Genomic DNA, 27819 nt, shown 5'->3' with positions numbered 1-27819 from the left:
CAAGAATCAAAAGCAATCCAGATATTGCAGTACATATAAAAGTAACCTAATGTAATTGAACTTAAGGAGTAGCTGGTGTGGCTATCAATGACTTACAACACAAGTTACAGTCATAAATCTGCGCAGAAAAAATACTTGATAGACAACAGATGTGACATTCGAAATAAACATCTTCAAGTCGTTTACTCTTTAACGAACGTCCTTGTCAGTAACTATATGTGCAAGGGTAGTAGCTGTAGCCCACACCTATTGGGTGTGCTTTATTTAAACTATGCCACCAAAAAAGGTTAAGGAGCCCAATTCTAAAGCTGTAATTGCTAGAGAAAATGAAGGCAGCTGCTAAAGAGAGAAGAAGAAGAAACAAAAAGGAGAAGAGGAAGGATGAATACGGGAGAGATGATGACAAACATGCAATGAGAAAACAAGACAGGAGAGTGAGAGTGACGAGTGATTCATGTGCTAATCACTTAATCTATTTCAGGTTGATAGAGACAAAAGCCGACAAGAACAATGGACAGAAAAGCAGAAGCAAAGAAACTTTGTAGAAAGTCGAGAATCCTCGTTAAAAGGAAAATCAACAGGGGGTGGAGTAACAACTAAAGTCACTCGTGCACAAATTGAGAGACAAAGAGACTGAAAGTGGAGCCACACCCTTCCAAAAGGAGTCGTTGAAGAACCCAACCTCTGTAGAGAACCCTAATCTCCTTTTAAGACAGAGAACCCTAGAGGACACCTATGATGCTGAGACCTGTTGACGAAGCCATTGCTGTTTGGGTGTGTGAGAGAGACACAGTTGAGAACCATCCAGCACGAAGAATGAAGGCAGCTTATGCAGCATTTGAAGAACAGGAACTCCTCGATGAAAGTTGGAAAATCCAAACTTACGCCTGTCCCAAGTGAAAACAGCTAGTTCGTAAAGAGTGGATGAAATCACCTGATAATCCTATGAAACAAACCAACATTAACTTATAATGAAAAAGTTCATAACTTTTATATGATAATTAGTAGTTTATCAAATCACCTTTTAACAGGGTATTGATTAATATATAAAATTATTAAAGATAAAAGTTTAATTCAGCTGCTGCGCTATCTCTAATAGTGCAACGGCTTTTATATATAAATGTCAGTACGTAATATTATAAAGATGAAATAAAGAATTTTGTATGGCTCGATAGCTCTCCAAAAGTCTCATTCTCATTATTACATACCTGAAAATGTTTGATGGTTAGCAATAGCAGGGAATCCGGGATACTAAGAGGAGGCCCCTGCAGGGTGAGTCAGTAGGATCACATGGGGGCAGTGCCAATACCAATTTTTTTTGAAATTATAATTAAGTAGTCAGTATGATCATATGGGAATATAACTGTACCCCTTTTTAAAAAAAATGAAATAAAATGTTTAGTTGGAAGTTTAGGAGTAAATAACATTTACAAAGTGTCAAGGAAGGCTACAAAGAAACACCATTTTGAAATTAATAACTATGTCTGATTTGGTCTCGCTAGCGTAAAGGAATGCTTCATTTTGCAGCTGTTTAGTTTAAGAGACCAAACCATATCCGCAAGTAGCTTAAACATCCCCCTCACCTGACACTGATATAGGTGGTATCATAATTTTAGTAATGTAGGTGTAATCACCTGTCCCCTATGCTTTAATAGAGGATGATATCTGAGCATCGTAAGGTGGAAACCACCCCTTTGGACAATAAGGACAGGAAGATCTCCCATTTTTGAGTTGAATAAAACAAAGCTTAATTAAGTGACAAAACAAAAATATTTTCAGCTGTTTGCCTATAGAAAATGTTAAGTATATCAGAGCTGTATAGTTTTAGTTGCCTTACTAATTCATGTAAGGGTGGTCAGCAAGAGATCTATATAATACAGAGTTCAAAAATGTACATACCCACACACATAGAAAGTATCCGTAACATCCAAAATCCAGTCTCCTTCTCATTACTACATACTGACATTGAAGTTCTGAGAAAATTCTTGTACTGAGAACTCTCCCAAGAGGTAAACGTCATGTAAATATTTGGGACATTAGGGAACATAGGAAGCCATTCTCACTAAATAATATCATTTAAGAGTAGTATAATATATATATTATTACTATAATATAATAATAATAAATAATAATATTATAATTTATTTATTATAGTTATATAATTATATTTATAGTTATATAATTGTAATGTATAGTAACTAAAATACCTGAAGTATCCTTCAATAGCTCCACTATCCAAAAGATACAGAGGTAGCAATGCACTCGTTGTGATGTAAAACTGTTTAAAAATTATGGATATATGAGAATGATATTGTTAACCTCTCTTACTACAACTGATGAACTACTTTGTAGAAGTTACCTTGAGGCAGTTATTTTTCGCTGGTAAAAGATTAACATGCGTGAATTTTGCGGGGAAAAAATAGGTAGACGAGAGTATACAATCACTCATACCTCTACAATTAACTAATATCAAAATATATATAATGCTATTGTAAAACATGACCTTCCATGATTCCAAATATATAAAAAACACATTCAACAGCAGTTCCCTTCGTAGATCTGATATCTTGTAATAGCAAGCAATGAGAGTTCCAGTAATCCTTCATCTGTAAGACATTAACTTCCACCTGATGGACCTGTCGATTCTATATAGAAACAGAGTGTTAAAAAAGGAGAAGTAAAGTGATATTAACCTTACAGTCCCAATGTAATACTTACGAATATGCAGTGAATATTTTATTGTAAGATTCTGGTTGATACCCAGCAACTAAATATAGTAACATTTCATTGAGTTCATATAGCGATACTACCACTTCAGACTAATAAATCTAAAATAAAGAAAACTAGCATTTCTATATTTGTTAAAAACAACATACTCTCTTCATAGTATAATGGAGTAGTTTCCAACGTCCATTGATACTCAATTGATGACCACGTCTGTGCTTGCCATATATCAGTCAAAGAGAAATCAGTACTATATCATTTCTTAAAAATGTTACCAGCTGCCAGTAACACCCCAGAGTTCCACGAGTATAAGCACCTGGTTCCCTGCGAGATTCTTCTATAATGTTCAGCTTCAGATCCAATACAGATAGTCTGTACAATTTGGTGAGATAGATAAAAATCTTTGAAACGTTCTGTTTTATCAGTACTAAATAAAAAATATAAGTACCTTCACTCAATCTCTCTTAAATTCGTACTTATTTGGAAGATGAAAGAACTTGGCCATCATATCTTCCATTTGTTATCGCCATCTGGATGATGATTACGATGTTCCTTTAAAAACGGAGAATCATGTACAAGTCCTAATGAAATATTACAAATATTATTGTAGTTAGTAGTTCTAACTGATGGTGAAGCAATCTTTGACAGAGAATAGAAGGATGGATAACTTTGAAAACCAATTCACTGGCAAAACGTGGTCGAGGAAAAGGTCATAAACATTGTTACAGAGATCAAATAATAACGTATCTAATTAAAAGAAAATAAATAAATATTTCCTTTTTTTGGCATGTACAATATCATAATTGTTAATATTTCTAACATATTTTTAAAATTTTAAGCAACTTTTATAACACCTGCATTATAATGTTATAGTGAATGATGCTATAAATGCTCTGATCATTACCTATGTATATCACCATACGTAGTATCTTGAGAGTTCTCCCATCGTTGTATATATAAACCTCTAGTAGGATCATCAACTAATACCCCATTAGATGGACTAGATGGCCCAATATGGACGTGTGAGATCCTATAAAAATACCCGGTTGGTCAGATAAAAACTTCCACATTCTAAATAATTATATAATTAAAACACATCTTAACAATATGCAAGTAAGTTTATTTTAACCCATAGTTTGAAAAAAATATGTCATTAACCATCACACTATGAATGCATTCCACTAGATGATATGTTATATAGAAATTTACCTCATTCCAGAGAGTAGCTCTACCAGCTTGATCATAGAGGACACTGTAGTCAATACGAAGTGGATGCATTCTTAATGGCATAGTCCTTAATTAAACAAAACATATCATCAATAATTTCCATATCTCAACGTAACCTGATTCTCATTGTTACCACTCCATAAGACAATACTGGGATGATAATCAAGTCTACGAACACACATCAGTTACTTCTCTCGAATATTATTCAAAAAATCCTTGTAATAGTAAGGAGAGTCAAGATTATGGAGAGGGTTGTAAAAGAGACTTACCTCATCTCGCGGATAAAGAGAAACAGAAAACATAAATTCTTGCCATACCCATTATCCCTAACTCATCACACAAGTCATAAAAACCAGTCAGGTTGATACAGACCACCACCCCTATATATATGACCTTTGAACCTTCTAAATGTACTCTACCAAACACGAATCATGTTCTGATTTTCCCTCTACCGCTGATGTCAGTAGTCTCCTAGCAACTTCAGGTGTCCCCTACTAACAAATGCATCCATAGGAATAAAATTGGATCCTTTGATGTAAACTGGGGTAAGATCCTCTAAATAAAAGACACAAAAATTAAATTACAATAATTTTAAAATACTTGAGTCAGATTGCTGAAAATAAAAGGAGAAGTCCTTTTTTTTCTTGATTTGGTGGTGGTTCCTGAACCAACTCATATTTTCTAAACCCTACTTTTCTGGTTCTAGTAATCACTGCAAGTTGCTGATTGTTCTGAGCAAGAAAAACAATATAACTCATCATTTTATTACATTAAGTACTGACATTAAACACTGTCCACAGTTACTGTAGCACTATGTAGTTTAATATCCTTGATCCTTGAGGTACGTGGTCTCCATAGATGGTCATCCATGTCACTGGCTCTTACTGGTTTTGAATAGAACGTTCACAGTTGTTTTGTCATTGGACCAGAGAATTCAACTGAATAGTAAATGAACAAAAAAAACAGGTTTTAAACAGGATATAGTAACAGGTTAGAGGTTCTTTGTTTAGATACTTTGAGAAATACTTACTCCGATATTTTCAGTATCAAAAGGAGTGGTTGGTAGTGAAATATCAACAGATATTTTGTACTCAGCTAAAGTGGAATAAGTTCTATAAAAGACAAGTTGTTTCAATATTGTACCTTCATCAAGTGGTATGAACAAACAAGAACGCAACTAAATAGGAGCTAGATGGTTCGCGTTATAATATGGCTTCAGGAACAATGTCCGATATGTAGACCAGATTTATGTAACTATGATACTATAATATGATGAAAGTGTCATTTAAGAGAGAGAAAAAGAGATGCACTTACCTAATGTTCTGCCATATACCAGCAGGTACAAGGCTGGTCCCAGTCCCAACCAAATCTGAGAGAGAGAGAGAGTGTGTGTGTGTGTGGTGTACAAATGTGAAGCAGCATCAGTGAAAAATAATTACCAGATTGAGTTTTTCCTAATAAAAATTCCTAAAAGCATCAGGAATATAATTTACCTAAAATAATAATAATAATAATAATAATAATAATAATATAATAATAATATATCTGCTTTCTTATTCAATGTACTTAGCATCAAATGAATAATAATTAATAAAATAATAATACTAATACATAATAATAATAATAATAATATAATATAATATTTGATATAAAAACAAACAAGTTTTACTTACACCAACATAGACTTCATATGGATAGGCGTCCTTTCATTTTAGTAGAATAATTAGCAGCTGCCTAATAATATAATATGTTAGAAACACAATTTAAAATGAGCACTTTTTACTTCAATGCAAAACATCCAATGTATTGCTGTTTCCTTTAATAACGTCCTAAAAACAATAGCATATCAGTGATTTCTATTTATAGGACATACAGTAATATGAAAAGCCATCTCCGAAAATAGTTATCAGCTGTTCCAACTTGCTGTCCATTACACTACAAAATTCAAACTTCATAAACAAGCACAAACAGATTTATAATAGCAATACTCACGACAATGTTGCTATAGTATCTAGTCCGTCACACTTCAGAAAACACTTGAGAGTTTCCATGTCCAGATCAGACAAATCAAAAGTGGTATTATAAATCCAGTCACTGTAAGCTACCCAATGAAGGTTGTCATCATTATAACCAACTATTGAAATGGAACCAAGTTACAAAAATTGTAAGTTTAGTTTCTATTATTAATAAATGAAGAACAAACTTACAATAAGGATCATCAATGATCTTCTGAGCTCTGTAGATAATAAATACACCACATACGTAATATATAGTGTTTTTAAGCTCTGTTTACTCTTACAGTAGGTCCAGATGAACAATGCCAGTACTGTAGCATGGATATATTTGACTTTTCCAGCTGCATCAGATAACATCCAGTTGTCACCATTGAGTGATATTCTTCTGTTCTGCTTCACAGAGAGAGAAGCAGAAAAGACAGAAAAGAAAGGTTAGCCCACTTGCAGCCATCTTGCAGATTTGCATGCAGGGTAAGCCACACCCTCAACTCAACGCCTACTTAAACTAGCTACTTGACTGTGACAAAACATATTACGTAGTATATTTTTTTACATCACTAGAGATTCAAGTTCCCCTTAATTGATTATACTAGAGTAGGTTTTCAAAATAGAAGGAATTAAGACTTTATTCTCTTTTGCTGACTCTCTATATCTATAGGTCTTCACTAGTGGTCACCAATCAATATGGCTACTCTCTTAACAGTATATGCTGTTCTTCTCTGCTCTCTAGCAGGAGTGTCCTCTTGTGATAGGAGGATAGCAGTACAACATATGATCTTCTTTGGCCTCAACCAGAGAGCATTTCTTTTGACACAACTGTGTACTCCTTAAACAGTGCTAGCTTTGTTATGAAAGGAACTGGTGCAGGTTCTGAAAGTCTCATTTGAAGAATGCTATCGATCGTTACTATCCTATAATCTTTGAGACTCCTGTACCATTTATCCATCAGGTAATACAGTCAGTCCTGGCGGAATTCTTACAACCTTGACAATACAAGTGAACAGCAATGCTGAGTCTTTAAATCTCACAACGGATGACTCTTGTATGTTCTTCATATCTCAATTATTTGTAATCAATTTTTTTTCTTTTTAGACTCTTTGATAGTTGGTAGTACAGCTACCATAACAGCTGCAACTGTGTTTGGTGCAATAAGAGGTAAACAACTCTTTTTTTCATCTTAAAAGTTATTCCCAAAGACAAAACTCTCCATTTAGTTTCAACTTACAATTTAATAAACATAAAAAAGTTTTATATTTTTTTTTCTAGGATTGGAAACTTTTAGCCAATTAGTCTATCATTTACCTGATGATGGGGTAAGTTGTCACAAATATAATTTCAAATTTTTTATTTTGATTCCTTTTTTTTAAAATCAATATAGCTGGCTATTAATGGTGTGAAAAGTATCACTGATAAACCACGATTTGCTTTTCGTGGCAGCATGATAGATACCTCCCGTCACTTCCTCAGTGTTAAAAACCATTTTATCTCATCTTGATGCTATGTCTTACAACAAATTCAATGTCCTCAATTGGCATATTACAGATGACCAATCCTTCCCCTATGATAGTATCAATTTTCCTAATCTTACAATTAATGTAACCAAATAAATTAATTAACTTAATAACTAGTATATTATATTAGGGTGCTTATGATTCGTAATCATATTTATCTTCAAAGTGATATTCAGCAAGTTATTAGATATGCTTACGAACGTGGTATCAGAGTTATTCCAGAGTTTGATACTCCAGTAAGTTACTGATACATTTTCATCAAGTATTTTTAGTAAGGGTTCTTGTACATAAATCATGCTTGTTTAATTTTATTATTTATTTCCATTATAATAGGGTCACAGTCAGTCGTGGGGTAAAGGTCTCAACCAGGTCTACTGACACCATGTTATTCCAATAACAAACCTGATGGGTAAGAGAAAACACAGAGGTCATATAGATTGAGGTCAAAGGTCATATATAGAGATATGAGAAACACAGAGGTCATATAGATTGAGGTCAAAGGTCATATAGATTGAGGTCAAAGATATGAGATATGGTGTGATGTTATGATAACAACACTATTGCACATTTTTTTCTCACCCTCTTAGATCATATGGACCTATTGATCCTATACAAAAAACAACATGGGATTTTTTGAATGTTTTCTACAAAGAAAAAGTGAAGTGTTTTCTGATAATTATATTCATTTGGGAGGTGATGAGGTCTCTTTTAATTGTTGGTAAGTACAACAATGAGTCTTCATTGTATTGTTTTAATACTAACAGGCAGAGTAATCTGATATACAGGCGTGGATGAAACAAAATAATTATACTAATTATAACAAGTAGAAGAATACTACGAGAACACGTAAAACTATAAGATATTGTCTTCTTAGTTTGTCCTCTCTCACTCTCTCTGTCTCTCTCTCTGTCTCTTCTGTCTGTCTTCTCTCTCTCTCTCTGTCTCTCTCTCTCTGTCTCTCCTCTCTGTCTCTCTCTTAGTCTTATAAATTTAGTGAATAATTTAGGTAAGAGCTATGTTGTCTGGCAAGAGATATTTGATAATGGGTTGAAGGTAAGGACTCTACACACAATGCTCTATGATATGATTATAATGGGAGATTATTTAAATAGATCAAAATGGACACAGTTATGATGTTTGGAAAGGGTGGCTGGCAAAAGAGATGGATGCTGTAACCAAAAGCAGGTTACAAGTTCATACTGTCCTCATGTTGGTATCTTAACTATATATCTTATGGAGAAGATTGGAAATGTAAGGAGAGAGAGGGGCAAGAGAGAGAAAGAGAAAGAGAGAGAGGGAGAGAGAGGAGAGAGAGAGAGAGAAGAGAGAGAGAGAGAGAGAATATTTAATTATAATATTGCTGTCTTCTAGTACTACAAATGTGACCCACAGATTTCAATGGTAAGTTACTCACACTCAACATACTACATACAACTAAATGGTTAACATAATATGCTAATCTTACAAAACACACTATAAAAAAGGTTTTGTACAAGTAGATCCTCAATCATATCTCACTATAGGTACTGATGAACAAAAATGCTCAGTAATGTAATTGGCGGTCATAATTGTCTCTGGGGTGAATTTGTGGACTCTGCTAATTTTATATCTCGAATGTGGTTGGTAGAGAATACATTATCTTTATTTTAAAATATATACTCATGATTCTTTCTCCTCAAACATCAGGCCAAGAGCTTGTGCAGTTGCCGAACGGTTGTGGAGAGTCCCAAAACAGTGACTGATATTAATATGCTAGTGTCCGCATTAGAAACCAAAGATGTCCGTCTCATAAGGTGAGAAGGATAGACAAAAGTATTCAAAAGTGTATCATATTACAATTACAAAATGAAATTCTACAAAATACAAAGTAGTAACTTTTCTAGCTACAACTTTTAATATCTTTTTTTTTTCTCTTAAAATAGTCGTGGCATCATCGTTGCTGAACCTGTTGTCGGCCCAGGGTTATTGTGCCACAGAATGGTATGGACCATAGAAACAGCTGATAATATAATATGACAGCTGCTTTCATACATGTTGTACATTAAGTTAGCTACTCATTTTGCTGCCATTGTCTCTTCTCTTTATATTAATTATTGATGCAAAAACAACAACCACATAATCTTTAACGTAATGTCAAATAATATTACAATTAATTAATAGTTAGCGCCATAGAGACCTCCACTCTGTTATAACATATTACTTCTTTATATTACTCATTAAGTGGAAACAAGTGGAGATTTGACATGAGATCTATAAATTTAACAGCAATAAATATTTATCAATAAATAATAAATATTAATATTAATACAATATATTATACAAAACATATTTTCATAACTTACTTCATAAACTCTGTAAATTTCTCGAACGCCTAAGGTCAACTCTCTTTCCTTATCAGTAAGCTATGGTAAAGAACCATCATTAGGACAATCTTTGGAGTAATGTGCTCATAAAATACTTCTATATCTTTTGAAAGATTCTTCTAAAAGGTAACTAACGTTCTAACAGTTCTGGACAAGATCTAAATTATAAACTAAACACTACATAATAATTAATTATATTGATTATATTAGTCAAACTTTTTTATGTTTTGAAGTTTTTTTGCAACAACACTTTAAAAAATCTCATGAAAAGATGACAATCTCTAACACCTCCTCTAACCAATATTAGAAACAACCATCTCTATGACAACAGTAATACTAACTTTGATAACTCCCGAGCATGACATCATCTTTCAAAAATGGAGTCCAGATATCCAGAAAGTTTTTGCTACAAGTGACACTTATCAAGTGTACCATTGTGCTAAGTGAATACCTTTTTGGTTACCATGGCGTTTTGACCCTCTTGAGTCGATATAGACAGTCCAGAACAGGAAGGATGTAATGATAGTAATTTTGTAATGATATTAAAACAAGGTTTTAAATATTCTATAAATAGTAAGAAGTAGTTGTGTAATTTATCTCATTATATGACATTATACAACAAGTATAGGATCTGTAAGAAATATCTTTTTGTTACCTTTAATTCTGGTGTCATCAGTAAGAAGATTTAGTTTTCATATCTTTATCAACTGTTTCTTATGTCTAAAAGAATAGAATTAAATAACAAATTAAACAGGATAGGACAGGTCAGTAACTAAACGAAATGGCGGAATATCTCTACTTATTATTGGCTTGTATTTTTATAAGGAATAATAATACTTACCTCATAAATGAGTTTGTTGCAACGTAACATTTCACAATGATTATGGACTCATTTCCTGATACTTGACTCAAAATACTTTGACTTTCAAAGTTCAAAAACTCAATGGTTGCCAATGAAAATGTTCCAAAACAATATACTATAAAGATACACAGAGATATTGTCCAAGTGTGTTATGTATTAACCTCTTATATGATTTCTGAAGATGCTGTTGGTTATTAACAGACTATCAAAATGATTTAGTAGCTGTCCTGCAGTATGATGGAGTTATGTGCATCCCAGTGAGCACAAAAACAAAACTAAAAATATATAATTCTGAAAAAATCAAGTTGAGAACTTATCATACACAATATATTGTATTTAAATGACAACACTTCAATGTAAAGGTTATTTTATGTTAATAAATTGAAAGTTGTTATCTTACAAAGAGAGGTACATACCATTTCTAAGACTTCAGAATTACTGTTTGGAGTGATATTCAGTTTGATTGTTAGTTGCAGCTGTGACATACTTGATTGCGGTAATATATTTTGTGTACTATTATATTGACTGTGCTAATGATAAGGAGGACAGAAAATCCTGCAAATGAGTACTGTTCAGTGTGTGGGTAAGAAAAGACAACTCATTACTACTCACTACTATTATTATTATTATTATATTATTTATTATTATTATTAGTATTATTATTCATTATTATTATTCATTACTATTATAATAATAATCAATATTAGTAATTATATTGCTATTGTTTGGGTGGGCTTCCGTCACTATAAAAATATTGCCTATTCATCTTAACTTCATCAAAAGGTTACATTCCTTAGGGAGGCAAGGGGCTATCAGTTGTGGGAGGAAGCAGTGAACGACTTCACTAACTCGTAATAAGGTATAACAATGGCTAGTTTAGTTTATATTGGATAGGTTTTAATCTTAATATACTGATTATCTAGTGGTTAGGTGTTCCACCCTGGAACACCCAGTTTTATGCAAAGATTTATTCTACAGCTGATAAGATTTTTTTTGTTATATATATTAATATTTTTTTTTCTTTAGATATATTAAGTGAAGTGTTATGGCTACTCTCACAGCACAAAATAGGAAACCTATTGTACTCTCTAACCCGTTGCTAAGACAAAAACAACAACTCAGTTCTACGACAATAGTAAACATGGTGTTGTGGGCATAAGTTGTCATCACTGACATCAGGGCAACCATTAAAGCAACCTCAAAAGACACTAAGCAGTAAGAATGAAACATCTACTGTACAACAACAGTATGATGACTAAAGGACCACCTTTTTCTTTGTCAACAAAAAGTGGAAATGCACTCACCTCAAGCAGTTAGGAACGCAATCACTAATGACAACAAGAAAAGTCTATAAACTTGAGTGGTAACTAGTGTTGACAGTCCATCACTTACCATGAGAGAAAAAAGGGCTTGGTTCAGGTTCTGCTCTTAAGAGTACAACCTACTTACCTAAGGAGCATGTTTTCCACTACTCACTCAAGGTCTCTGGATAAGTCAACTCTAATACAATCTAAACCACTACTGTCTTCGACATTTTAAGACCACTTTGAAAAAAGAAGAAAGACCTAAAACACAATTACAATGTAATTTAAAGAGAAGGAAAAAAGAAAGAGAGAGCACCCACGTCATCTACTACAACTTAGCATCCAGTCCCCCTAGCAGCAATAAGTTACTCTCTAGTAGTTTGACATCTGCCAGCCAAAATCTTTGGGTGTGTCTCTAAACCATCGACAATTATACCAGCTTTACACTACGTCATCAAAGTCACTCGTTTCTACGACAATCAAGAAAAACCATTAAAGTTACCAAAACACCAAAGTCACAATAACGACAGCTAAACTCCAGGAAGTAAAACCTTACAAAACCTCAATGATAAAAGTTCTCATACAACACCATCAATAAAACAAGTTCCCAAACAAACGTACAGCTACAAAATCTTCAATACAAAAGTAGTTCTCCTCTACATCCACTGAAGAGATTGGCCCGAGTATGACTATCTTAAAATGGTCCTCTACTGTCTAAGACACAGTGACAGTGAATCAAATATTCATTACAATAGAGCCAGAGGAGTTGGATCTTACTGTTAGTGTTCAGACTGTTCCTGAAATACAAAGTTGAAAATACTCTTGTTCTTCGGTTGCTACTTCACTTCTTTGTTCACCAGACTTTTTCAACAGAAAAGATCCCACTGTGAAACACTTTGGAAGTTGAGCAAATCTATTGCACACTTTGACCCAGAATTTCTATTAAAAGTGGTCCTTTACACAAAGATTGTGATCTCAACATTCGTACTACTGCAACACTTTCTCCTGGCCTAAGCAGTAGCTATCCCCTTTGTAGACCTTATTTAAGAAAAATAACTTTTCTGGCATCTGGCGTCTTCCATCAGACTGGAGATAGAGATTGCAGGAGATCTATCAATCATTTCATGAACAAGGTCAATCAACTTTGGTTTCACTTCCGACTGCTCTCAGAAAAAGTGATGGCCAAAAATTCACGGACTTGATGCCTATCAATTAGCAAAACTACAACAAAGATACTAAAAAGAAAAAAAAAAGCCAACAAAAGAAGAAAGAAAAGATGACAAAAAAAAACAAAAGGAAGACACCAAAAGTCAAAACAAGGGCATTAGTTGGTGGACAAAAAGGTAAGGGAACTCTGGAGGGACACAAGAAAGTGTTAAAAAATAACATCAGATGAATCAGACCGCGAAGTTCCACTGAAAGCTCTGAAAAGTGAGAGCGAGGGAAGAACTAGAGAGGGCTTAAATTCAATCTGAAACAACTCATTCGTAAAGAGAAAAGACTTCATATCTCAGAACCAGTACTTCACATCATGAGTTTGTTGGTAAGCGTTATCCTGAAACTCCTGAGGACATTCAGAACCAGTGGCTTGCCTGGAACATGGGACCAAGATCAAGCTGGGAAAAGGATGAAGTTACCAACGCCAGAAACATGGGAGACCCAGATATCACTAAGAGGCAACAAGCAGCTGTTTGGGAGGAACTTATTGATCATCATAAAACTACCATTTATGGCTATGTTAAGAACCTCCGTAACTTAATCATTGCTGGAATATCTAAGGAGCGTCACAATGGGTCATCAACAAGTTGACAGATGAGGCGCGCTGTTATCAACACAACACAATTTCCTTTCGTTTTTTCTCTGCATATGAAGGTCTTCAAGAGTTAGAGAACCAACAGAAGATAAAGCCAATGCCTTTCCCTTTCAGAAAGGAAACAAACCTGTTTAGACCAAAGAAATAAACCCCATTCCAGATAGACCCAGAGATCTGATACGCAGGTACAGGAATGCACTTGACATTCCCTAAAGATTGCAACAACCACCATACGTCCAACCAATTTGTGGAACTACAATAGTTCTTTGTAATGTTGAATACAATGAAGAGTCCATGTTCCACTGCCAAGAGCCTCGGCAAACCCAAAACAGTCCTGGAAATCGAGTCCTACTAGCTCTAATGTGCAAATATACCTGTGAGAATTGTAGTGGTGTGTTTATGGTGACAAGAATTTTAAAGAAGTCGTACTTGAAGAGGGTACTATCTTACATAACATGGATACTGTTCTACAGCTGGTTAGTAGCCAAGGATTAGATCTAAATCCTGGGGCAATACCATCGGAGTTCCTTCGTACGTTAATAGTTGATCGAGTGTGTTGTTTGATAATCTGATCCTACTAACTAATGATATGAATATGGAAAGCAGAGATGGTAAAGGTATGATAAACTTCCTTAACAAATACCGTCACTTGGTAAATCCAAACCTTCTTTTTGTAAGTGTTGATTTGAGTTGTCGTTCAGTTGGCTTATCAAGTACAATCACAGCCAGTCATGAGAATGATCGATCCACTTAACTGGATATTTCTGACAAAATACTTAGATTTATAGCAGAGAGAAGCGATGCAGGCCAAATGGTTTACATTGAGAGAACGTTGAAGCCTACAATCTGAAAGACATCAAGACAAACAGCTTTGTTACCTACTAACACACTAGCAGACAGTGTAGCTATCAGTCGACCACCAATACAGTGGAAAACTGTACGAGTCTTTATATCGTCGCCCTTTTGAGATATGCATGGAGAACGTGATCTCTTGACCCGTTTATGTCTTCCCAGAGCTCCGTCGACGTTTGTCAACGGTTACATGGTATGTTTATGAGCTTGATCTACGTGGGGAGTGACAGAAGAGGACACACGTCATCACAAAGCTTTGGAAATTTGTATGTCTGAGGTGAGTAGATGTCATTACTTTATAGGAATACTGGGTCAACGGTATGGTTGGTCGCCAGAGAATTACGAGGTACTGACACTCCCGAGTATGATTGGATCAGGGAGTACCCTGAGGGAAGATCTATAACTGAATTGGAGATGCATCATGGAGTAATCTGTGATCCAGAAAAAGTAGCCGGTAAAGCATTCTTTTATTCCGTGATCCGGCCGTTCTTGATGAGATACCAAGTAAAAAGAAAAATGACTTTAAAAGTGAATCCAACGAAGCTACCGAGAAAAAAATCGAGTCATTGAAGTCTCGTATTCGTATAAGTGGAATTGAAGTTTATGACAATTATCCTAGTCATTGGAGGGTGTCATGCAGAACAAAATCCATGTTAGGTCATTAGAAGATTTTGGGCAAAGGGTTTCTTAACACCTGTGGAATGCCATTCAAAGAGATTACCCTGAAAAGACGAGAGTTGTCAATCCACTTGAGCAATCTTCAGAACTAAACTATGGACTTTATGGAACAATGAAGCAACAAAATTCATTGGAAGACAAACCATTCACAAAGAAGCCATCGAAGCTGTCAATAGCATCAACTCTGGTATTGTTTTAGTAGCTGGAAAGCCAGGATCAGGTAAGAGTGCGTTCATGGCCTCTCTAGCTCAACATCTTTCAAAGACTAGTAAAGTTACAGTTATTCCTTACTTGTTGGAACCCTTCCCAGGTTCATCAACAATTTCTTTTCTTTTGTCCAGTGTATGTTGGGAAGCAAAACATCAGTTCTCTCTGAAAAAAGAAAAGCAATACCAACAGACTATCTTGAATTAGTGAAAGCTTGGCCTCAATTTTGTACATGATGGTCTCAATACAGATGATGAGGAAGAGAAAGTTATTGTGCTATTGATGGGATTGGACTTATTGGATGATCAATATAATGGCCGTTCTTTAGATTGGCTTCCTTTGTCTCTACCTCATGGAGTAGTTGTGGTCTTATCAGTTATAGAAGGTGGAAGTTGTTACGAAAAAACAATTTTAAAGAAAACGAGAGCATCCTCCTCATGAGGTCATTGTGGCATCTTTAGACATGGCTGACAAAGCTCAGATTGTTCGTAAGAAGTTGGCAAAACACAGGAAACATTTGGATGAGTCTCATTCAACAACCAAATGAAAAATACTCTTAACAAAAAGAGAAGCTAGCAATCCTTTGTACCTGTACCTGGCATGTGAAGAATTGCGTCTGTTTGGTATATATGAAGAAGTAACATCTTTTCTCAAGAAACTACCAACAACAATGTCTGGTTTGTTGCAAGAAATCTTAAACAGACTTGAAGCTGAACATGGAGTTGAGTTGATATCAGCTGCAATGACTCTTCTATGTATTGTCCGAAATGGTCTTAAAGAAAATGAGCTATCAGAAATTTTGGCTCTCATCTTTTCGAGTGCCTCAACTAAGAGCAAAATTCCCCCGGCAGTATTTACACAAACTGATCCGCTCACTTCAAACTTCCTCCACCCACTGCATGATGAAAACTCTGATATGTTGATATTATCACATCGTGAGATTGAGAAAGCAGTAAAAAGCCGATATCTAAGAGGAGCACAAGCAGACAGAGAAAGACAGCTGCATAAAGTCGTTGGACAGTTTTTCTATGCTTTATCTGATCCTAAAGGTGATTACTCTTTCACTGGGAACAATGCCCGTGCATTTTCTGAATTACCTACCACCTCTTAGCAGCTGGGGACTGGGGAAACTATTGGAGACAGTAGTGTGTACACTTCAATTTGCTATCAAAAAAGCCAGCTGGGTCTCGCTAAGTCCCTTTTAGAAGACTACACTCCAGCTATGAGTGGCCTGCCACCAGCAAAGATACGAGAGATATCGAGATTTTGTCAAGTGCCAAAGGTGACAAACTTCAGAGATTTTGTGTCTCGTAATTTGCACATCCTTACAGCCACTCCTTCCCTTGCTTTACAGCAAGCAGTCAATGAACCAAAATATCTCTTGTCTGTCAAGATGCTACATTGTTGCTGAGAAGTCAACTAACCTTTAATTTACTGGGTTAATAACCAGAACAAAATACATCATACAATATGCTTATTCCTTGTCATGGAGACCAGCAATTACCACAGCAATATCACGGATGGTCGCCTTTTAGCAGCTGGATTTAAAAGCTCCATTATCAGATTGTACGATCTTAACTCTGGGAAAGAAATCAAGACATTTGTCGGTCACTCAAATTCTATCAATAGCATTTGTTTTGTCACTGAGAGTTTAATTTGCTCTGCGTCTCAAGACACCACTCTCAGTTTATGGAATGTTACGAAGGCTTCCGAGTAGCCATCATGAAAGGTCACTCTAGAAGTGTTAGGTGTTGCATGGCAAACAAAGTGGTAAGACATTGGTGTCTGTATCATGGGATATGTCTATTAGAGTTTGGAATGGTACTGATGGTTCTTTTGTTGCTGTTTTAAGACTCCTGGGAAGAGCAGTCAAAATCAATTGTGTGTCGTTCCATCAGAAGGGCAGCTGATTGCTGTAGGTTGTTGGGGACAGCACATTAAAGATATGGGGACACTTTCAATAAAAAGAAATTGAAGTCTTTGAAAGGCCATGCTACATCCATTCAAGCATGTTCATATTTGACTACTGGTCAACACATTGTGTCAGCTGCTTTGGATGGAGAGGTTCGAATCTGGTCCGCTAGAACTGTGTATCACTGTGGGAACAATTAATGGACATGCAGAGCCTATAAATTCATTGAGTTTTACTCAAATGGAGATTTTTTGGTTTACTGCTTCTAGTGACAAGTAGTGAAGGTGTGGTCTGGTACGTTAGGTTGTCCACTTCCTTCATTGGGAATAGGGGGACAACATGGTTATAGCACTTGCCTGGTTTATGATGCATCACAGCAGGTGGTTACCGTAGGTTACCATGATGGAGTCGTGTGTAAGTACAACATTCAGACAGGCAGAGAGATCTTGCAGAAAAAATTGCACGATGCACCAACTACGATCTATCTGCTGTTCAGATAAAGTCCACATGACTGCTTCTGCAGATCAAACTATTAACTTTGGGACACAACCTCTCTCCCTCGTGCCTAGTCCTCGATGCACATATTGGTCCAATAACATCTGCTAATGGACAAAACCGGGTCTAGTATCTGTAGGTGAGGACCTAGCCATTTTTGTATGGCCTCATGATGTCAACAAGTACTCCAAAATGCTCAAGACAAGCAAAGCAAGTCTGGAAAAGATAGAGCCATTGATAAGATTGAGCGGTCACACAGCTCAAATATCAAAAGTCGCTTTCAGTTCTGATGGAATCACTATGGCAACAGTCAGCCACGACAAATCAATTATAATTTGGGATATGTTATCAAAAGAAGTCGAAAAAAACAAAAATACCGCAATGCATTCACAGCGACTGGATTAACACATGTTGTTTCACTAGTCAATCTCCTGCGTTCTTATAACAGGTTCTAATGATTTCAATATTCAAAGTTTGGAAGACAACAGACTGGACAGAGAAGGCGACTTTAAAAGGACACACCATCAGCAGTCACTGCATTGTCATATTCTGAGGGTGCATTATCTCTGGCGCAACAGATGGCACGTTAAAGTGTGGACCAGAAAGGGCATAGAAGTGACAACATTAAATTGTCACAGACAAAGAGTTAATGGACGCTATCGTTTATTCACTGACAGGCGATGGAAACATGATGCATGGGCTGAGGTAATGGATAGTCTTGAGCCTAGCAAACGTAGTAGATAAAGACTAAATTGGATGAAATTGGAGTCTGACTGCTTGTGATGATGGTACAGTTGGAGTCTGGAAACCATTCATTCCCAATGAAGTGGGACTTCTGGAAGGTCACTCAGATCGAGTGCTGTCAGTATCGTGTTCTCTGAAATAATTTTGTGTGTTACTAGTTCTCTAGATAATACAATTAGAGTGTGGCAACCACCTCTCCCTGAGCCTGGAAGATTATCTACTATTTCAAGGATTAAAGGTCATACTGGTCCTATTACTGGATGACCTTATTGAGTACAGAATCAACCTCAAATCTACTAAGTGCTACAAACTGGACGAGATGGCTGTTTTATTATTTGGAGTGTACAAGTAAGTGATGATGAAAATATGGAGCTCAATCTCTCTCAACTCTTTCGAGTTAAAGCAGCTGAGAAAGCACTGTCCGCTGTCTGCTTAACAAAGAAGTTTAGAGTTATTGTGGGCACTGATGCAGGAGATATTGAGATTTGGCAGTTTACAGAGAAGACATGTCCCGTGTTAGATTCAAAAAATAGCAGCTGGGGTTGTTATGGGTAGTGCTCCCATCTCTCAGTTGATGCTAATGGAGATAATAAGTTACCTTGTGGCAAGTTCATGGGCAAATCAAGTTGTTGCTATATCAGGTGTGACAAAGAAAGTGGCAATTCGAATGGAAGGACACAAAAGATTGGGTGATGGATGCCTGTACTAAAGAAAGTGGTAAAGAGTCTCTTGTCTATTCCATTGGGCTTGACCAGATGTTTATGTGAGTATTCATTGACAGGGGCCTCCTCATTCTGCAAGAGGCAGCAAAAGAGCACCAGCTACTGCTATTATGACAACAAATGGAGAGAAATACCACATTCCTTTAGCAATAAAAGATGAACGAGAAAGATCCATGGCCATTAGTAGTCTGTCCTGTACTAGATGAGTATATAGCTATTACTGATAGCGACGGACGTATGTTACTGTGGAACAGTCAAAGCAAGACTTTTGTTCTACCAAGAAGATACACCAGAGTGAAGTCACATGTATTCATTCATTTTCCGACTTTAATAGTCACTGGATCTAAAGACATGACTGTTAAGATATGGAAGATAATGAAAGGAGTTGAGGTGTGTCTGAAACAAGTCGGACACTTCAATGCCAGTCATCTGCAACAGTTTTGTCTACATTTACTATATGTGACAAGACTCATATTATATTAGTTGGTGATTTGTAATGGTCAAGTTACATTGTTGAAGTGGAAATGAACAACAGTAATGAACAACAGTTAGTATTATATTGTGGTTATAAAAATTCCTTTTATAATTCATTTTGAGTAGCAAATTTGTAACAATTATTTTTAATGTGTAGCTTAGATTTCAAATAAATTTAAATTTAAATTTGAATTATTACAGCTGGTACATTTGACTAACCTTAATGATGAAACTAAATCTGCAAGGATGGAAACTGGAAACTCCTCTAAATTTTCTAAAACAACAAAAACAACAATAGGTCGATCTTCCCTTTCCTGGAAAAATAATGCCCTCGAAATCATACTGTAATAACAAGCTAATATTTACCTCAAAAAACTCAGTGTACCAATCACATAGCATTGAAACAGAACAGTCTGGTAGACGAATATGTGGTAAGTCCTCATCCTCATCCTGTGAATTATTACAATATGAGCTGAAAATTCAAAATATACCTTTTCTTTTCTTTCACATGATATTAATTGCTTCATTATGTCTTTCATAAGTAACCTCATACCTATGTTGTTACTATTGACAACATAATATCATTAATTGCTTACTGGAAAAAGTTTGGAGATAAATTACTAAAGGAGTAATTGAGGACAGTGTTTCCTTGAATTTATGAAAAGATTTTGAACGATTTGACATATCAAAAGCTTGAGTAAAGGAAACATTGCATATTAACTTTCAATATTTAGTTGAATAGTAATTCTATTATAACTCACCTCCATTGGACTAGAATAGAAGGTATTCTATGTTGTCTAATAAGGTAGTCATCATCAGAAGATGGCGTTAGTGAATTTAAGTATATGGAATTCTCTTCCACAAAATCCTTCATTTCTTGGTGATGAGCTTCTTCGTACTCCAGAAAAATTGACTGACCATATTATAATGTAGTCAATTGATTGATATGCTGTATACCTCAATTTTATTTTCAATGTCTTTTGAGCATTCGATATATTTTTGGTATCGTCTCTGAGCCTCTTTTTCTGTCTCAGCTGGATGAGATGCAAATTTCCCTACTCAGTCCAAAGTGGGACATACAGTGATAAAATAATATGATGAGACAGTTCTCACCATCAGTTGCCATTTTCTTGGATACTTGAGCTGGTTTTATCAAGACAACAACCCTTAAAAAATCATATGACAAAATTTGAACCTCAATAAATATAAGGCTTAATATGATACAGTCTTTTTGTATCAAATATCTCTTGAAAACTAAACTTAGTCTAAAAATTCACTACCTTTGTTAAAGAAAAGTCTTCAACAGCCATAATTTATCTGATGTCTTAAACTTCCAAAACTAGGATACCCCGTGTGCAATAATAATAATATAATAATTATTATTATTATTATAATTATTATTAATTATTCAATTGGGTGTGGTTACAACTCGGCGATTATACAGCATTTACGCGCATGCTCTCTTGTCTTGTATAATCACATGATTGTAAACTGCTGACAAAGGTCACGACCAGACTAGACTACCGGTGTTTACTCTACAACTGTTTTTCCCCCCGATTTCTCCAAGAACAATGAAGTTTTTGTTTTATTAGCTCTTCTAGTGATATACGCCTCAGCTTTCGACTACACTACAGAGTGGAAGAATGGAAGCGTCAATACGGACGTCAGTACGACAGTGATGAAGAAGAACTTCACCGACACACAGTTTGGGAATCTAACAAGAAATACGTGGAAAATCACAACGAAAACGCTAAAAGATGGGGCTTCACATTGGAAACTAACAAGTTCGCCGATCTAGAGTCGTCGGAATTCGCCGCATTGTACAATGGTTATCGCAGCATGCCGTCTACGAATGCAACCCGTCGACTCTACATCCCTCCAAGAGGTTTTCAAGCACCCAGTAGCATGGACTGGAGAGACAAGAAAGCAGTTACTGGCGTGAAAAATCAAGAGCAATGCGGTTCTTGCTGGGCTTTCTCAACCACCGGATCTCTGGAGGGACAACATTTCCTTAAAACGGACAATTAGTTTCTCTTCAGAGCAGAACTTGGTCGATTGTTCCAGGTAGCTATGGCAATCATGGATGTGAGGGAGGACTAATGGACAATGCTTTCAAGTATATAAAAGCAAATGGTGGTATTGGACACTGAGGACAGTTACCCTTACACAGCTAAAGATGGTAGCTGCCATTACAATCCCGATAATGTAGGTGCAACATTAACTGGTTATGTTGATATCAAATCAAAAGATGTTGATCAGCTATTATCAGCTGCCTCTACTGTGGACCAATTTCAGTTGCCATGGATGCTAGTCACACCAGTTTTCAATTATATGCCACTGGTGTTTACGATCCTTCTTTTGTTCCCAAACAAACCTTGATCACGGCGTCCTGTTGTTGGTTTCGGTAGTGAGAAAACTCTCTTTGGTCACAAGGATTATTGGATTGTCAAGAATAGCTGGGGTGAAGGTTGGGGAGAGAAAGGCTATTTCAAGATTGCCCGTAAAGATAACAAATGTGGAATTGCAACTTCTGCATCTTATCCTACTGTTTAAGAGACAAGTGGTTTCATAAGGACTTAATTTATTTTTGATATAATTACTATTAGGCTGTCTCTCTAAATTATCTCGTTCCCTAATCCTTTATACATGCATAGCTGGTCTTTTAAGAAATTGCAAAGATTGTTATCATTTTTTTTTCAATAATAAAACACGTCATTCCAATTAATATAAAACAGCTGCATTGTGTGTTGTTGAGTATAATCATTGTACTAACTAGCATGGCCATTGCATGTCAAGTTGTATTCTATAGGTACAATATGAGAGACTGAAGAAGTAGGAAAGTAAAAAGTAATGATTATATAATTTACAACACATTCAAACTGAAATAAATTAAATATTATCTACAGATCATATTTTCATCACGAGTCCCTTCAACAACTCCACTTGTCTTTTTATGGAGTGGTATTGGCGGACTGGGCATAATAGGACTATTTAATGGAGCAGCAAGCTGGGATGTACCTACATATCTCGATGCTGGCGAGGAGGGGCTAGCAGTAGTCTCCTCTTTCTGAACTGTTATCTTAGTTTTCAGTACTGGGCTCCGTCCACCACCTCCTGTACTGGAGGTAATTATCCTATCTCGGATCAAACTTTTAGTTGTCTCTCCATTGTTATAGAGTTCATCTGCAAATTTTGTAAGAGATTCATCAAGTTTTGTAGGCAAAGTTTTTGCCTTTTCTGAACAGAAATGACCGGAGTACTAAATTTGCTGTTATCTAATAAAGAACGGTCAGCCTCTTCATCTTCCGATGACACATTTACAAAAGCTGACATTCTTCGTGTAATTTCTTGCGATGTTTGTATCTTCAATTGTCGCAACCTTTTCTCTGTTTCTCTCGCTTTCATGATCTCTCCAATAAATCCAAACAAATCACTTGTTTGACAACCTTGTTCTAATTCTAAGTCGTTCAAGTTCTCCTTTAACTTCCTTACATTTTTCACTAATCTGTTCTGTAATAATTGACTAGCTAATTCACGAGAAACTGTAGACGAAAATTCCGGAATATACTTGAAAAAATATTTGCTCCAAAAGACCAAACGATACAATGATGTATTGGGGAGGATTAAACACGACTGATGATATGATTCAAAGTTTTCACTTCTATCTTTCGTAATATCGTGATTGTTAAGAGAGATTGGTATCGGTTGGTCGGTGTAGAGACCAAAGTTACCCCCTATTACTTTGTCAGGTAACATATCAGAAAAAACAGCATTAAAATGCGATGACTCAAAAGGTAAGAAACTACCGGCAATTGTGTAATCGTTGTGTGGCATCTCCTGAACCAAAATATAATAGAAAGGATTGAGCCACTGTTCATTTTCTTCAGCCGACAAAGAACTCCTCCAATTTCCCCAAGCCGAGACGAGTGGTCCTTCATATTGCTCAGCGTCACTGATGCCATATTGATCATCCTGTGTACCATAGTAACTGCTTCTCTTGCTGTGGAGTGATGCTTGAAGTCTTGCTCGAGCAGAATCAAAATGAAGTTTCCATATGTACAAGTACTTAAAAGAGAGTACAAATTTAAAAGGTAAGTGTCTGAAAATTGAAAAGCAGAAGGAAATTGACAAACTGAGTTGCCAAAATACAGTCACAGAAAAGTAAAAATATTGGAGCCTACAATGAAAGATATAGAAGGTAAGATTTTAAGGTGATCTTTAAGCATAAAATACAACAAAAATACTTACATAATTAAATATTTAACCCCTAGATTCAAACTGTACTTACCTGGCCTTCGTTCACTTCTTCATTAGAAGAGTTGGTCACTAAGCCACAACGTGTAGTGAAGGGATGACCCAATGCTACCCACTCTTTCTGTATCAATGCCTCAAAACCTGATATAGATCGAAAAATGAGGATCGCATATAACTTGAATGAGAGATGAAATAACACAAGAGAGGTCCCTGTCATTATGACCTAAAATGGAAGATAATTAACAAATAGTTCATTAGTCTAGCAGCTGTCATTAGCTATCATTAGTCTACTTTGTGTGTAGTTAAGCTAACTTGACAGTTACATGTACATGAGATATAAGCTATAGCATGACAATCATATTATAATCACATGACAATCATATTATGATCACATGACAATCGTATATGACATGATGCCAGTTTGTATATTGATGCTATACCTAATAATATACAGCTGGTTCTTTTTGTACATAAAGTATTTGCCACTTCACTAGCCAATAAAAGACATGATCTGTAGAAATAAAGAAAAGAATAAAGTGCTGATAAGGGGAACTTGTCAGATCATTCAAATGAGATGTAGTTGAAATAAATATATCAGCTGCAGATATACATGATTGACTATTTAAACTATTGCTGATAATTCATTAAAAATATTATTATGAATTAAATACATTATAAATATAATATTATAATTAGTCACTGGTTTCTGTTATCTATTTAAAACTACTTCATGAGAGGTATATATATATATATATATATATAATATATATACTGAAGTATCTAAGTCTGTTGAAGAGTGCTCGATGTCATTTAGACAGAGTGGGTTAGAGCAGAATTAAAGGACAAAAGAACAGGGCTCTCGCTGTGTTGCTGTTACTCCGAGTTTCATGCGTTATGCAATCATCAGAGAGCTCTGATGATCGCATAACGTGTGAAATTCGGAGTAACAGCAACACAGCGAGAGCCCTGTTCTTTTGTCCTTTAATTCTGCTCTCTATATATATATTATATACTGAGATAAAGGTTTTTATTGAATACCAAAGTTGTGATAGATTGTAATCAAGGTGTGTAATTGATACCATTATCATTTCATATAAAACCATATCATGTATTATCAATGATAATATTACCTGGAGTCTGATAACTGCTTCCATCATTATCACTTATCAAACTCCAAGAAATGTTAAAATATTTATAAACAAAACCCATTTTAATTGGTCAGATGATAGAAGTACTTTTAAGTTAATATAGTTGGTCATTCTTATTATTACAACAATCTATCTTACCTGACATAATGCATCCACTGTGAGGACTCTAAAGTAGAATACCATCGTTGATCTGTTCTTGATAAATCATGGCATGTTCCTATAATATAAAACACCTTATAGACAGACAGACAGACAGACAATTTATACCAGTAGTACATAGTTCATGGAGTTTCATGTAAGCATTTTGAATATCTTTAGCTGTTCCAGAACACCAGTTGGGAATTTTGAAATGAGTAACTTGTTTATTTTCCACTTGTACTTCTAAATTTCTTGCCATAGAAACGGCATACATGTAACTATGGTAACGAAAAATAATAACAGTAACATCACACAAAATTATTAAAGCAATAATTTAACTACAAGGAAGAAGATGTGGAACACTATTTCCTTACCTTGGATCAGGAGCTTCCAGTTGATCTTCATCAGGGAGAGAAGCTCTGGTGAGAGAGACACCAGAATGAGGATGGCTCCAACACCATACCTGTATAAGTTTGGCATGGAAATATTTGATACATGTATTAATTAGTACTTACTGGTAATCTGTTGTCACTATGTAAGCTGGCTACATACTCTAATGTATCATCACTAATGTTATATGGAACAACAATGTATGGTGGTAACTAAGGGGGAGAGGGAGGGAAGTGTGGGAGAGAGGGAGAGAGAAGGAAGAGAGGGAGGAGAAAAGAGGAGAGGAGAGAGAGAGAGGGAAAGAGGGAAAGGAGAGGGAGGAGAAAGAGAGGAGAGAGGGAGAGAAAGAGGGACAGAGGAGAGGAGAGAAAGAAGGGGAGAGGGAGAAGAAAGGAGAGGGAGGAGAAGAGAGGAGAGAGACATAGATAAGATCCTACTACATTGTATCCATACAAGTATACAATATTAACTTTCACTTTCAGTTTCAGTATATTATTTAATCTATTAATCAAATTAACCCTCAAAAGTACACTACTAATTAACTATTAATACTAATTAACTATTAATATACCTCTCACATAATAGAAATCGATTGTTAGACTCAGTAACTCTCCATTGTTTCTGGTTTACTCCTAACCTGTCTAACTCCTATTAAAAGAGAAAAAATATGATATCGTAAATGGACATATAAAAACAGAGAAATGGATGAATAGATGGATCAATGGATATCACCTTTTGCCAATCCCGAGGGTTTTAAAAAAGCTCGGAACAGAGTCTATGAAAAAAACAAGAAAAACCAGTTATACTAGTTACCATATCTAGTTAAACATCAACGCAACTGGGAGGGACTTACCAGAAGATACAATGGTCTCCTTCTTTGATCGTACTACTCTAGCATAGTCAAAAGCAAAGAGGTGATATACTGTACTTGGGGAGGAATACATCCCTAGGGAATTGACAACCTAAAAAGATGATAAAAATATATAAATACTATAAGAAATGATACAATTGTACTGACTGACATGAATGGCATCTGCTTTGGGACAAAAAGTTTGAAACTGAAGACAATTTTTTCGCATGTCCTGGTAGGAGATATAATAAATATGATGGATGAATGAATGGATGGATGAATGAATGGATGGACAGATGGACAAATGAATGGATGGATGGACAAATAAATGGATGGATGAATGAATGGATGGATGGACAAATGAATGGATGGATGAATGAATGGATGGACAAATGAATGGATGGATGAATGGATGGATGGATGGATTAATGGACAAATGAATGAATGGATGGATGGACAAATGAATGGATGGATGAATGAATGGATGGACAAATGAATGGATGGATGAATGGATGGATGGACAAATGGATGGATGAATGAATGGATGGATGGACAAATGAATGGATGGATGAATGGATGGATGAATGAATGGACGGATGGACAAATGAATGGATGGATGAATGGACAAATGAATAGAATAGATGGATGAATGAATGGATGGATGGACAAATGAATGGATGGATGAATGGATGGATGAATGAACGGATGGATAGATGAATGGATGGACAAATGAATGGATGGATGAATGGATGGATGGATGAATGGATGGATAGAAGGACAAAATGCTGATCTCTCTGGTTACTTTGCATATAATTTCTAATTCACTAATTTTCTTAGGTAGTGTAGTTTTAGAAGTAACAAGACGTCTTCGACCACTACTCACTGTTAAAAATAACAACAGCAATATACAAAAACAATTTATAGCAGCTATACAATCATACATTTATTCATCAATGTTTATATTACTATATATGTGTATCTATTAATGTATTGTAATAAGTAATTTATCCTAGTACAACAATGTACTACTATTACTAATATAGTTATATGAAACATCTAAGTAATGATGTTATTATATACATGTACATGTTGTGAACTGTGTCATGGTAATATACATGTACATGTTGTGAACTGTT

General features: G+C 35.6%; 2 pseudogenes; both read left to right on the top strand.

Annotated features, from left to right (window-relative positions):
• Window positions 1-738: 738 nt before the first annotated feature.
• On the top strand, window positions 739-13815 carry LOC121391457 (annotated as a pseudogene).
• Window positions 13816-16778: 2963 nt separating this feature from the next.
• On the top strand, window positions 16779-22456 carry LOC121391456 (annotated as a pseudogene).
• Window positions 22457-27819: the final 5363 nt, after the last annotated feature.

The sequence above is a fragment of the Gigantopelta aegis genome, unplaced genomic scaffold (assembly GCF_016097555.1).
Source record: "Gigantopelta aegis isolate Gae_Host unplaced genomic scaffold, Gae_host_genome ctg2489_pilon_pilon, whole genome shotgun sequence".
Classification (NCBI taxonomy): domain Eukaryota; kingdom Metazoa; phylum Mollusca; class Gastropoda; order Neomphalida; family Peltospiridae; genus Gigantopelta; species Gigantopelta aegis.
Note: the sequence above shows the minus strand (reverse complement) of the source record. Positions and strands in the feature narration are given on the sequence as shown.